Below are 14,800 nucleotides of genomic sequence, written 5' to 3' on the forward strand. Positions count from 1 at the left end.
ACATTTTATAATACTATAGTGCGGGCTAATGTGCAAGATAATAGTGCGGCTAAAGTACTTTCACATTGGTTTAAATAGATTCAACTCCTCCCATAAAGTTAAATTATCTGTGTTTAAACCCCGTATCTCGCGCTCTGATTGGCTGGCTAAACTGTATGGGGACCCTGGTGCTGAGGCATTCAACATCTGGGAGAAAAGTGAGCATTACAGGGGCGGGGCGTAGCGCAAAAAAACTGCTCCATTGGCCAATCGAAGGCAACCTCATCCTAACTTCACTCGTTGATTGGTTTGAATCCCTGTCAAACAGCACCACGGGGGCGTGGCCTGAGCTGCAGCCGAGGTGTTGTGATTTCAGTCTAACCAGCTTCAGTCCTGTCACAACAGTGAGGGGCGTCTTTTCGCTACGCTGGCGCTCTGGGAATACTAACCATTTCAGAAACAACTAGCTAAAACTAACAACCCCGCTTTTTTTCCTTCGTCATTCTCGAGACTTTACAGCTTGTTCTCTGCGACAGTATCTCAGAAACACTGCGACGTGTGTATTTTCAAGGTGGAAGCACGAAGGTAAGTGGTTCGTTTACTAGTTGAGGACTTTGGCGATGCTGTTGCAGCTGTGCTTACTTTGCTCATTACGAGACAGATGCTTTAAGTTTGCCACAGAAGAGAGCTTATTTAGGCATGTGAAGATCGACGATAATCACTTGAAAACAACATATCAGACGCTTTTAATAAACCTGAACTGTCCCTGTACTCTCCCGGAGTTTCATTTATGGTCCGGAGAAGCCGCTGCTTTTCTGTTTTTCTCGGCTGTGTTTCGAAGTCCCCCTTTTTTCTGCACTGGTAACTGGATAACAGAAATTACAATCTGACCTCAGCCAGGGTTAGACCAGTTTTATATAATAGTTGTTTGTTTTTTTTGCAGTAGCTCTGTTCCTTTTTGTTTTCATTATTTTCATGTGTGTATCACGGACGGGTTTGGGAGATGTGTTAACATCGGCAGCGAAAACTATATGCATAGTCATATGAAACCCTGACACACACGTTTTCTCTCTTGTTGCTGCAAGTCCCCAGCAACTTATCACAAATAAGCAACCGATAACACGTCTCTGACTGGCATCTCGCCTGAGACGCTAATTTAATTTTTGGTTTATTTTCTGGCGGAAGCAGCCCAAACTTGTTTATCAAGGACCTGATTGTGGAAAAACAAAAGAAAGAAAGAAGGAAAAAAGCGGGGGATTAGTACGTAATGGAGAATTTGCTTCCTTTTCACCATCAGATAGAGGGGGGGAAATCAGTGTGAGTTTCTGGAAAAGAAAAGCAGCAATTACGTGGCAGTTGGATTATTATGAAACGGCACATCTCCCTCTCACTCTGCACAGATTTTACCTCTTAAATCACGCTTACTTGTCTTAATGTCAAACTCGGAGGGAAAACGATGAGCTCATTGTTCTAACAGGTTTCAACGGGAGAACCTGCATTAGACCTCAGTGTTGCCTACGATGCAGAAAGAAATTGGAAACCTGTGTTTTTCTTCTCTTCTCCTGCTTTCCTAGGAGTCGCTGGTGAATGTTTATGTTGAAATAGATGCTCGTGGCTGCTTTTAAACCGTCCTCCGCACAAAGGGAGACCACGATTTGTCTCAGCCCGTTGTGCATTAGTCCTCTAATTTCCTTAAGTGGGTGTTCAGTTTCAGTTGAGGCTAAGAACATTTCAACAATAAATAAATCTCTGTTGTGCATAAACACTGACAGACTACACCACTGCCTTTTCGATCCTGGACTCTTGCAAGGTGATATTGTAGACTGCATGCCCTCTTGCTTAACTCAAAGGCTGCCCGCTTCTGCCGTTTCTCTTTGCTGTATCTGTAGCCTTGCAAAAGTTTCCCAGGCATTTTAAAAATTCATGTTCAGCTTAAGGGTTGCTTTGCCTGGATTGAACAGCAGAGCCAGCACTTACTCGTCTAGCATGTGCCTTTTTGTTCTGGCTGTTTCATGATGTTTTCCTCGAGCAGTCAGATGTTTAAGCAGAAAGTGTGATTAGATCTTGTGATCTTCTTTGGGTTTTTTTTTTTTTTTTTTGCCTTGTCCCCACTCCTCACAGCTGCTGCAGTGATATCATAGGATGATGAAGCCACTAATGGCTTGCGGTTTCCTACCCTAGTTGTACAATGACTTGGCACTCTTTGCTGCTGCGAGGACATTGCAGTGTGCCTTCAGGTTATTTTATTTGACATGTAACTGGTGCGCTAACCAGAGGAAAGGTGCTGCTGCTGTTGTGCAGGACTAGCGGGATGCTTCTGTGTAACGTATCCAATGCTTAAGCGGCAGCAGTGGTGGTCTGTGGTCCCATCTGTACTGTGCACAGTTCATACAAATCTACATTCAGCCCTCATTTGTGGTTGTCGCCCACAGTCGCAATGAACCAACTCTTTGTTTTTTATTTTTTTCATTCTCTTACCATTAGGAAAGTCACATTCTGCTGATGGGTGAGTTATAGTTGTGAATGTGAACGAGAGCAAAGTACCAGCAGTGTGTTCATTTCCCTGTCACTGCTGAAAATTGCTTGCTCTTCGTCCAGCTCTCATTTTCAGGCCCTGATAGGTCGGTCGCTCAGTTAGCATGGTTAATGGTGCATTTAGCGCAGTGTGTAATTTTATTTCCAATTTCCATTCCGCTGCTTGCTTTTAGTTTGAAGTGACAAGAAGCCCCGATGGAGGGGCCCTGTGTGTGCAGATGGCATCTTCCTAATGGTCCTCAGGGTAATGATGGTTGAAATAGGCTCCTAACCAGGGGCTGAGGACTGTGGCCCTTGGGGGACATTCAGCAAACCTATTTCCATTTTCATCATCAAGATAAAGTACTCAGAACATAGGCGTATGTACACACACACACACACAGTTAGTCTGCACTTTGGATTGGTCAGAAAAAAAAAAGATGAACTTCAGCAGGACTGATGAAGACACTTTAAACCCTCAGGCGAATTTGAAGTTTGTAAATTGCTGTGCCCTATTTTGAGCTCAGTGGAACTTGAGGGCATAGATAATATATTTTGGGATACATTTTGTTTCACATCATGTTCAAAATTGTCTGAAGCGCTTTAGACTTTAAGCAATTGTGCAACTGCTGATGTCTAAAGAAGGGTGGGTGCAGTGCCGTGCTTCAGGAAGCAACAGTTAATCGCCACTCCTCATCCGCAACATATGGGACTTTGTTTGGCCCTGTACCTGAGAGAGTCACCGGTCTGTGGCACCTCATATTTCATTTTGATAATGGCTGGTAACCCGTGGCAACTGTGGAGGCAATGAGAGCTTAGCTTCTTGAAGGGCATGGTTGAAAAAGGGAAGAGGGTGGGTTATGAGGATGTGAAGTCCAAGGCTGCTTCCCCCCTGCTCTTTCCTGGTTGGTTGCGTTGTGTCCAGCGAAGGATGTGGGACCCCTGGGGAGTGAATTATTACCTGTCAGCCCCGCAGGCTCCCTGTCATCCATAATCCAGGGCTGACACAGCACAGGCTGGTCCAGGCTATCTGCTGGGACCACAAGGCCTTGGCCTCCAGGTCTGGCCTGGTTTGGCCATAGCTGGTAAGAAATCGCATTAACATGTTGAATCAAGCGTTACAAATGCACAGTTTAAGACTATCATACAAACCTACCTCGTGCCTTTTGCATTATAGCCAGTGGGTCTTTGTTATTATTCTGACTAGTGTAGCTTTTGGGGGGGTTTAAGTTGTTTTTTCTTTGCTTTTTCTTACTGAGCAGAAGGAGCTTCTTTACTGTGCCTTGAAGTAAAGCTGTTGCTCATCATTTTGCTGATTCAGTGTACTGTATCTCCCAGGTTTATCAGCCTGTGTGGTTTTTAAAGTTCATTTACAGATTGCCAGTGGCACAGACATAATATATACTGCCAGCTGCATCTGTTTTCCTGTGATTGTCGCAGCTTGTTGAAATTAAAGATGAATACGGCACTGACAATTTTTGTCCGACAGGTCCAATCATTAACTGTTAGATGTGAATCCTTAGCAGGCATATTATTACTTTTGATTTAAAAAACAGGCGTGCAGCTTCATCCCGCAAGTGGTCCTGTGGTTAGTGCAGAACTGAAAATTATAGCCAAGCTGATGAGTGTGTAAGTTTTGGGAGGAAAACCTTTGAGTTCAGTGAAAGGCTAGAGAGAAGAAGTGAAGGAAGAAGAAAAAGATGGCGGGAGGCGGCAAACCACAAACTGGACAAGAGACAGGCCTTGGTGCGTCTATCCAGACTGGCTGTCTTCCTGAGGTTTTGTCAAGCTGTTCCTCAGAAACATTAACCCCTTGTCAAACATGGACTGGGTCTCCGTTTTCCAACTTGCCACAGCCATATGCAGTGCGGCAGGAACACAGGATGACTGTCTGGTAACACTTCATGAAGCATAGTGGATGCAGTCCAGCAATTGGAGTGGAAAATATAACCTGTGGCTCTCAATGTCAGCAAATTAGCTCAAATTCATATTTTTAGTCTAAATGGGGGTCTCGTGTATCACAAAGGAGTCTTTGTCAAAAATCAGACCTCAGCTTTATTCTCCTTTGTTTCTTTTCTGTATTAAGTCATGCACTGAGGTTTCACTGTTTTCAGTGTGGTTTGTCTTTTTAAAAATGCTGAAGTCGAGTAATGATACTTGTAGTTTCATGCTTTTTGTGTCTCTCACGCCATATCAGTTGCCCTTTAGATGAAGGGCAGAATACCTATCTTCAGATATCAGACACACTCACTCTTTGATTTGTGTAACAAGGAGGCTGTGTATGCTACCTACGGGGAAGCTTGGAAGCAGCATGCACCACAAAAAGGATTTCTCCTGAATGGAAAGAAAATGAATCATCCAAAAATAAATTCTTGTCATTTTTCATGCATATTCTATGTGGAGAAGTAGCTAATGCAGTGCGCTTGAAGTTTTTATTCATATATATATATATATAGCTATTGAATAAGCACAAAGATCCTCCAAAATGCCCATTCAGCTGTGTGACCCACAATCCACAGAATCCAGTTTATTTTGAAAACCACAACAGTCAGTAGCAGAGCTCCCCAAAGATTAAGATAATGCAGACATCACAACAGGCTCTCTTACATCCACAGAGAGCAAAAATCCCCACATTTATGATTCAATTTCTTGCCTCTGTGTTTAATTGTAGGAAGCAACTGATATGAGGAAACACGTGTCTCTTTAAGTAGCCTCTGGTCATAAATACTAGCTCTTGATTCTTGAACTCTTAGTTGGGTCAGCTGGGGAATGGCAGAAGGGCCCAGTTTGTTGCTCCAAATGATCTCTTAATTACTTCATAATGTGGGCAGTCCTCCTGCATCATTGATTAGCCAGTCAGGCTTAACATGGAACAAATTGCCCCATGACTTTCCAGTCTCGCGCCCTTATTGCTTGTATTGGTAAAATTGGAAACTACAGTGAATGTTTTATGTTTTTATGAACTAAATATTCATTTCATTCAAATGGTATATACTTTACACCTGAGACCTTATTAGTTGTTTAGCTATTTACCAATAGTTACCAAAAGTAACATCAGAAATGCAGAACATTAAGGCAGTATGGGATCATCTTGACAGAGAACGTAACTAAAGACGACCAACATCCGAATTTCCTAAAGACTACTTAAAGAAATTACAAGAAAACTTTAATTCAATTAAATTCAAATCAAATTAATTCAGTTCAATTTTATTTATATAACACCAAATCACAACAACAGTCATCTCAAGCTTTCCTTAAGATAGTTCAGGGTGCGTTGAAGAATAAATGGTCATACAAAATACCATACAGTATATACAGACTTATATACTGTATTTACGCCTATGTTTGCATAGTATTCAATGCACTGCACCTATTTCTAATTTTTAAGTAAAATATAATGTAAAAAGGGGGGCAGGTCAAGACTTTTTCATAGTGCTGTACTTAAACATGCTGGTATGTTAATAAAAATGATCAGACATTAGGCACTAAAGTTGGCTTGTACTTGCCTATTACTTCAGTGCATTTGAAAGTACTAAAGTAGACAGTTGGATATCTGATTATTAATATCAGCATTGTTACTGAGCTTGTCTTTCAGTGTTTCGTTTTCTGATTTTATCTTTGTCTTCATGCAAAAACATTGTAGAAACCTATAAAAAGGCCCAAGTGTACAAAAAACTCTGTGCTTTAATGTCACTGTTTTGTGATGTGTGACTCTCAGAAAAACATGCCAGCTCTGATAAAAGGAATTGATGAGCTTAGAGGCTTAGAGGCTTAAAGGCGTACAATTCCAATGGATTGAAAAATGTGGAGAAGTGTTTCTCGTTTCCGATCCTTTGTCCCATCTAACTGTTTTTAGCAGTGCAATTTATTGAGACTGCCCAGTCTATGTCACACACATAATGGCCGAAACACTGGAAAAATTGCAGCTGGTGTAGCATATGGGGACGATCGAACAAAGAACAAAAACCTGTATTAGTTATGCCGGAACAACTGGCTTCGATAAACAGAGTACAGAACAACACAAAACTACACTTTAAAATTAGTGTGTGAGGGAGGGAACAAACTATGTATTTTATCACCTGAAACACAGCCATGATATGTTACAAATGCTGTGTAGCAAAGAGAAATGTTGCACACTTGCTGCAGTCAGTTACAAAAGCTTTGCTAATGTGAATTAATTAGTCCATATTTGGTTGTGTATAACATTTTTTTTTCTTTTAATGTTTGAGTAATTCTAGATAGCTGCTCTGCATGTATTCTTAATACAGGGAGTGCAGAATTATTAGGCAAATGAGTATTTTGTCCACATCATCCTCTGCATGCATGTTGTCTTACTCCAAGCTGTATAGGCTCGAAAGCCTACTACCAATTAAGCATATTAGGTGATGTGCATCACTGTAATGAGAAGGGGTGTGGTCTAATGACATCAACACCATATATCAGGTGTGCATAATTATTAGGCAACTTCCTTTCCTTTGGCAAAATGGGTCAAAAGAAGGACTTGACAGGCTCAGAAAAGTCAAAAATAGTGAGATATCTTGCAGAGGGATGCAGCAGTCTCAAAATTGCAAAGCTTCTGAAGCGTGATCATCGAACAATCAAGCGTTTCATTCAAAATAGTCAACAGGGTCGTAAGAAGCGTGTAGAAAAACCAAGGCGCAAAATAACTGCCCATGAACTGAGAAAAGTCAAGCGTGCAGCTGCCAAGATGCCACTTGCCACCAGTTTGGCCATATTTCAGAGCTGCAACATCACTGGAGTGCCCAAAAGCACAAGGTGTGCAATACTCAGAGACATGGCCAAGGTAAGAAAGGCTGAAAGACGACCACCACTGAACAAGACACACAAGCTGAAACGTCAAGACTGGGCCAAGAAATATCTCAAGACTGGTTTTTCTAAGGTTTTATGGACTGATGAAATGAGAGTGAGTCTTGATGGGCCAGATGGATGGGCCCGTGGCTGGATTGGTAAAGGGCAGAGAGCTCCAGTCCGACTCAGACGCCAGCAAGGTGGAGGTGGAGTACTGGTTTGGGCTGGTATCATCAAAGATGAGCTTGTGGGGCCTTTTCGGGTTGAGGATGGAGTCAAGCTCAACTCCCAGTCCTATTGCCAGTTTCTGGAAGACACCTTCTTCAAGCAGTGGTACAGGAAGAAGTCTGCATCCTTCAAGAAAAACATGATTTTCATGCAGGACAATGCTCCATCACACGCGTCCAAGTACTCCACAGCGTGGCTGGCAAGAAAGGGTATAAAAGAAGAAAAACTAATGACATGGCCTCCTTGTTCACCTGATCTGGACCCCATTGAGAACCTGTGGTCCATCATCAAATGTGAGATTTACAAGGAGGGAAAACAGTACACCTCTCTGAACAGTGTCTGGGAGGCTGTGGTTGCTGCTGCACGCAATGTTGATGGTGAACAGATCAAAACACTGACAGAATCCATGGATGGCAGGCTTTTGAGTGTCCTTGCAAAGAAAGGTGGCTATATTGGTCGCTGATTTGTTTTTGTTTTGTTTTTGAATGTCAGAAATGTATATTTGTGAATGTGGAGATGTTATATTGGTTTCACTGGTAAAAATAAATAATTGAAATGGGTATATATTTGTTTTTTGTTAAGTTGCCTAATAATTATGCACAGTAATAGTCACCTGCACACACAGATATCCCCCTAAAATAGCTAAAACTAAAAACAAACTAAAAACTACTTCCAAAAACATTCAGCTTTGATATTAATGAGTTTTTTGGGTTCATTGAGAACATGGTTGTTGTTCAATAATAAAATTATTCCTCAAAAATACAACTTTCCTAATAATTCTGCACTCCCTGTATTTTGGTGGCACAGTTGGAGAATGACATGCAATTCTTGGCTGGAGTTAAACTTTGGGTAACTTTAATTTGGCCATAACCCAAGAACTAGAAAACACAGATCTCAAACTAGACAAGAATAACAGCAGCATCTGCCTATTCTATTATTCCAATAAAAGTTACACATGTGCAAAGTGTCCTCTATAAATTACCCAGTTGTGTGTTTTTGCAGACCTGGGCTCATAGAGCATGCACATTGCCATCCTTCTGAGCTGAGCTTGCAGGGAGTGTGTGTAAGTGAGACTGCCTCTGGCCAAACCAGCCAGCTGACTTCCTGTTGGCTCCCCACACACATGAAAATTATCACATTGGTATGACTCCTCCACACTTTCCAAATGATGTTGTATCGGATGGATCAAATTCTGGTAATAATTGGGGTCATTCTCTAATCACTGTCAGCTCGACCATCTCCATATACATTCACTGAAATGGGAAAGTCAGCCTACTTCCAGCATGTTTTTCACACTTTGAAATCTGAATGTTTGAACAGGAACATCTTCAAAACTGTTAAAGATAAAAACCTGAAATTTTCAATGACCTTTCTGGCCATAACATTGAAGCAGGATCTATAATTCAGGACAGATGCATTAAAAAAAACAAAACAAAACATTTGAATAGTGGCTAGTCAAGAAACATGCTATGGGTAGACAGAAACGTATTTGCTATATACAGCTATAATTATATATGTCTAAATTTTAAACCATAGATTTTACAGACAGAAACTTTGAGCAGAAATTGTTGAAAAAATGTAATGATTCGATATGGAATAAACCAAAGGAGTTTTGGGTTTCTTAATGCTCGTAAAAAAAATGTGTTTTAGCAGCTCCTTTTCCAGCAATTTGGTTTATTGCTGTGCATCACAAGATGAATGTGGAAGTTGTAGTAATGTGGTTTGGCCAGTTTGCTGTGCAGCCCAGCAACATTTCCTCGTGTTGGATTTTTGTTTTTCTAGAGCCGGAGGGCTGGTAGATCTTTGATTTGGGTTTTGTTTTGTTTTGAGTTTTGTTTTTTATTCGCTTGTAAAGCGAAAGATAAGAGAGAGATTAATTTTGCCTTAATAATTAACTTATTTCAGTTCTGCGCTGCATCAGTGCAGTTTTGAAGTTCTTGTGTTTTGACAATTAAGCACAAAAGATTATATCAGTCCTTTAGTTGGCAGTATGGCAGTTTAAGTATGATGAAGTTCTTTTTTTTTTTTTCCTGTGCATTTTCCTGTTTTATTTCTGACAATTTTTGATTGCCATTCCACTAAACCTGGAGCCTTTTTATAGTGCATGTTCTCAACAACGTTTATCTATTTTCTCCGTTGTGCAGTATCATGCTTTCTTCAGCATTTTCATCTTCATTGCTGGTTGTTGTTTCTTTCTTTCTTCTTTTTTTCTGTGTGTGCCTCACTTTTCAGAGATTGGCTCTCAATCAAGTGGTGTGGGCAAGACTGTAATGCTGTTTTCAATTTGTGAAGTTTTTGCTTCTTTTAGTGGAGCTTTTTTTTTCTTTGCCTGTTCAGCCACAGTGGCTATCACAGCTTCTACTAACAGCCAAGTTACTCTCCTATTTCCTGCAAACAAACAGCTGTTGTTTCTGCAGGAAATGTAACCATCCATCTTTGTCCCTGGCAAAGACCTACAAGATAACCAGAGCTCTTTTTGTTTTGGTTTCCACTTTCAAAAAGAACATTAGGCACAGCTTATTTTCCGTAGAATAAGTTGTTACAGACATGTATTGCTTTGAATTGGAGCATGTCTCTATCCAAGACAAACATTTGGGTCTTTTTTAAAAAAAATATTATTATTAAAAAAGAGCTAGTTTGTCCCTACATGTTTGGCTGGATATCATTACACACAGAGCTTTTGGTGGCACAGATTAAAATCTCACAACTCCTGAAATGGTGAACTGAGAGAAAACAAGGCTGATCCAGATCGGGTGGCAGAAAAAAGACTGGCCTCATTTAAGCCGGCTAACAATGCCTGAGAATCAGCTGTCACCCGTGTCTGTTTTGATACAGTTGTTTTTAGACTCTTCATTAGTCTGCTGTTTAAACAGAGTGATACTTTTTAGTCAGATGCATGTCTGATTTGCGCATTTCGAGGATGAGAGACTTTATTTTTGTAAAGATTGTGAGTACCGTGTGTAAGGAATTTATGTTGTGTCAGTAATCCAGTCTGCTAATGTTTTAGAGCAATATTGGAGCTGCTGGCATTATTACTTCTTTTTTTTGTTTTTTCAAACACATGCAGAATGATGCCTGTTTTCATAGTAAATCTTTTGATAGCTGGTCATATGAAACAAGCAACTGTAAGTGTCATATTGCACTTTAAGCCACTGTATTTATTTTATTTCTCATACTATAAATCAACTGATTAGTTTTTGGAAATAACAATAAAATGAGTTGGTACTTCCAGGTCTGCATGCACATAAATGTATCAAGTGTAAAATGGGGGGAAAAAAGAGAACCCCGCCAAATTCTCACATTTGAGAGGTTTGCCAAACATAATTGAAATCCAACAGAAGTGGGCTGCACTGAAAGACTTGGAAGGAAGTGTGCAAAGTGTTGATGTTAAAATGGCCATCGCTAAGGCTGTAGAGCAGATATGCGGAACGAATTGGGTGATGCAAAGCAAAGTGGGTTAAGAGTTTCTGGCAGAGTGAGACTGAGAGATTGAATATCTGATTTTTCTCAGGTTTCTCTTTTGATAATCTGTTGCACAGAAATTGTCTGGCTTGTCAGATCTCGACTGAAGCAATTAGGTTGACTGCATGAGAGAGGAGGGGTCTGGTGTGTTGGTGCTATTGAAGTAACTTTGAGTTATGCTCATGCCTCATTGTTGCTTATTGCAGTTTTTTTTTTAAATGAGAATTTTTATGGCCCTGAAACGTGAAATGAAGCAGGAAATTAAAAACCTACGTTTTTTTTTTTCCTCCTTCCCTCCTGTCCTATTCATCCACAGCTGATGCCTTCAAACAGTAGTAGTTCCTCGTTTCTATTCTCCACACACTCAGGTGACAGGTATTCACATATTTAATTCATTTAAGTGGTCAGAGAATTGATTTTTTTCTGCAGGGAGTTATCTCACATCTTTTGAAAATGAAATGGGCTCTTCTCACAGCTGGATGGTAATATGACAGTCATACTTTGAAAGAGGATCATAAATGCATCTAATTTCCAAACTTTCCAAAAATAGCCCAAACCATTTGACCCCATTCCTTGAAAGGTTGGGCAAGTCTACATGCACTTACCGTACTGGTCTTACTTTAAATGGATAGCAGAAGTTAAACTCTGTAAACCTTAAATTTAGGTGGAAGGTAGATTGATATTTTCCGGAACCGAGACTGGCTTCCCAACTCTCGGCCTCCCTCGGGGTCTTTATACGATTTCTTATGCATGCACCCTGCGCTTTGCAGATAGGAATTGTGGCTGATTTTGTGCAAACAACACTCTGCATACCCCTGTGCTTAAATCTGTGTGTGTTAAAATTAGAATCTATAGTGTGTTTTCTTTTAAGATTTAACTGTGAATTCCTGGGTGAGTATGAAATGTTTTACCTGTGTGAGCATTTGGGGTCGGATGTTAGCCGTTTTAATCTGCTCTGACGCTCTCATGCTATTATTTGTGTATATTTTAGTGGTCACCATATGTGCAGTGAATGTTTGGCTTGGACAATGTGCGATAAGTCTGCTCGCCTACGCTTAGCTTGGTCATTTTCATCCATTTCTCAGAACTCTGGGCTTGTTTCCATTAAACTGAGGCTATTTTTATATCAGTGTTTGAGGGGGAGGGTTTATCAGGGGGTTTCAGTTAGTGTCATATGAATCCAAACCGGGCAGGGGTCCAGGGTGAGTAAAACAGACCTCCTCCTCCTCTCAAGTGCCCTGAACTCTTTCCATTTGGAGAGTGTGTGTACCAGTTTATTAACCATGTGTTGACTCACTACCACAGCTGTGTGATTGTGTATGAGTTTGCATTCTTGTGGTTAGGGGAAAAAAAAAGAGGAATTCTTCATAGATTCACCATGAATCCCTTGATGGTTAAGCACTGATGCAAAGAAATGTTAAGAAGAATTAAAATGTCACACTGTGTTGCTTATTTTTATTTCTTGACCATAGACTAAAAACGCCAAACGTGAATTTACTGACACAAATCAGAGAAAAACAAATTAAAATGCCCCAAAACCTGAATAACATAATTGGATTAATACGTTTAAGCTTGCTCTATACCTCTATAAGGTCTTGACCTCAGTAAATGCACGGAAATTACTTTTGTTTTGATTTGGCAATAGATTAAATTGAATTCAACTTAATTTCTGCCTATTCCCTAATCAAATAAGCAGAGGATCATTTGAGCACCAAGTTAACATTTCTTGCATCATGCTTCATGTGTTATCTCAGATTGTGAGCTGTTCATCTTTCTTCTTTTTGCATTACAAAAAAAAAGCATCTTGCATACATAACACATTTATAATTGGGTTATAGTGAGTGTGACTAAATAAGAAAGCAAATGGAAACAAAGGTTGAATCTTCTTACTTGAGCATATATAGATAAAATATAAAATAACCATCGATTATGTCAATTTGCAGCTCTGTTATTGAATTTTGGATATCTACTGGTGAAGGAAAAGGTCATGTTGCTTGTAAAAAAATTCTGTTAGTCAAACTATAATTCCCCAAACATGAAAACAATCTTAGACTGATTGCACATGATAATTTTGGCATAACTGTGTGCGTGCGTGTGTGTGCGTGTGTGTGTGTGTGTGTGTGTGTGCGTGTGCGTGTGTGTGCGTGTGCCCCACAGTGATGTGGATGACTGCGCCGGGCTTTAAAAACATGTTCATTAATTTACTCTGAGGCTGTAAACTTATTTCCACCAAGAGACACACAAACACAACAAAACACACCCACTCAGCCACATGAGCAACTTCCAATTTCCAGCGAATGAAACCTTGTTTGAGCTGTCTTCATTGCCTCCCTCTCTGTCCTCCCGGCTTCCATCGTCTCTCCCTGAGGGGCAGTTTTTAGTGACTGATGGCATGAAAGCCAGCTGAGGGTAAACAAACCAGCAGACCACACTTTTGCTTTAATGTCACAAGTCAATGACATGCAGCTGGGTGAAAGGAATGAGGGAAGGGGGTGGGGGCAGCACCTACACTTTCACTCTCAGGGCCATATCTGAGGCTGACAGTAGCCCTCCAGCTAAACACAGACAGTCTGCATTAGTGTTGGCCTGTAGCTACAGGTGCCAGGAGAATCAAGCCTGGTTTTATAACTTGGACAGAAAGACATGGTGTGAGTGTTTATGCTGCTCTGAAGCAGGTTTATACAGCTTTGTTAAAATTATCATTATTAGGTGTCAATTTTGCAGCCTTACGGAAAAGAAAGAAGAGTCCTATGAGCTACAAACCTTAACTTATTATGTACACTTAAATGTATTTCACTTGAGCTGTATTTTTTTTGCACATTCACTAAACAAACACTATTTCTCGTCATTCAACTATGAAATATGTGGGTTCTTTAAAAAAAGAAAAAAAAAGAGGGGGGGGGGCTTCCCCTCTGTGTGAGGCACCCTGGATTCTTACTGGTTTGTGGGGCATGAAGTGATCAAATACCAAGTTTCCACAATATGACAAGATTAAGAGGAAGGGCTGTTCAAATTGCAGTGTCTCATAGTTTTCTTTTGTTTGGTTTTTTAAGATTTTATTCATTTAGACCCAAGTAGGTTTGACGTGGGCCAACCTTTTACAGTGCAACTCTGTCCACCAGCAGCTGTCAGATCCTTCTGGAAAAATAAGTTTTGATCTCACAGGATAGTTTTTGTCTGTGGAATTTAAATGAGTTTAAAAGTGGCACTGAGTTGGCAATATTTCTCCTGGATTACTAAGTATCAAACCCTTTCTACTAGGATTGTGACAATAGTAGAATTTCAGATTTGATATCAATACCCAGGAAATACTCAGTATGACTTTGATACCAGATTGTCTGACTGTGCTATGTTTCTGTTGTCAGAATTTTGTTGCTGATCAATCAGAGTTGGTAAAGTAGGGTGCCGCTCTTGTCTAGTTGCTAGTGGGCTTATCTCAGCTTCAGAAAGCTTGGAAATAACTGTGATATAAATTAACACTGCCTGTTGACTTTACAGACACGCAGGACTCAACATTTGCTTTCTAGTTCCAACATTACTGTCATCTTTTTTTTTTTTTTGGGCATATGTACTATCCCCCACCTTAATGATAACTTAACAGATGGCTGATGTGCCAAAGGGGTAATTGCTATTAGTTTTACAGTTACTGTTAATGTTTGCAGTGTCTGTGTGAAGATATACAATAACTGCTAACGGGAAATTGGTGGTGTTGAAGTGTAAAGTGCTGTGTCAGCCTGGAGGCAAAGGTGGGATGCTGCAAATAATAGTTTTTTTTCCTACCTACTTATCTGTCTCATACAAGCAGGTA

The 14,800-nt window shown here is 40.3% G+C and overlaps 1 protein-coding gene across 4 annotated transcripts in view; it reads left to right on the forward strand.

Annotated features, from left to right (window-relative positions):
- Positions 1-342: 342 nt before the first annotated feature.
- sema6cb (semaphorin 6Cb) overlaps positions 343-14,800 on the forward strand; it is a 152,592-nt gene continuing 138,134 nt past the window's right edge. For all 4 annotated transcript variants that reach the window (XM_084944076.1, XM_084944079.1, XM_084944080.1 and 1 more), the window contains exon 1: positions 343-564. The gene's annotated coding sequence lies outside the window, so the exon portion shown is untranslated. The remainder of the gene's footprint in view (positions 565-14,800) is intronic.

The sequence above is a fragment of the Perissodus microlepis genome, chromosome 11 (assembly GCF_051167445.1).
Source record: "Perissodus microlepis isolate ML-2025 ecotype Zambia chromosome 11, ASM5116744v1, whole genome shotgun sequence".
NCBI lineage: Eukaryota > Metazoa > Chordata > Actinopteri > Cichliformes > Cichlidae > Perissodus > Perissodus microlepis.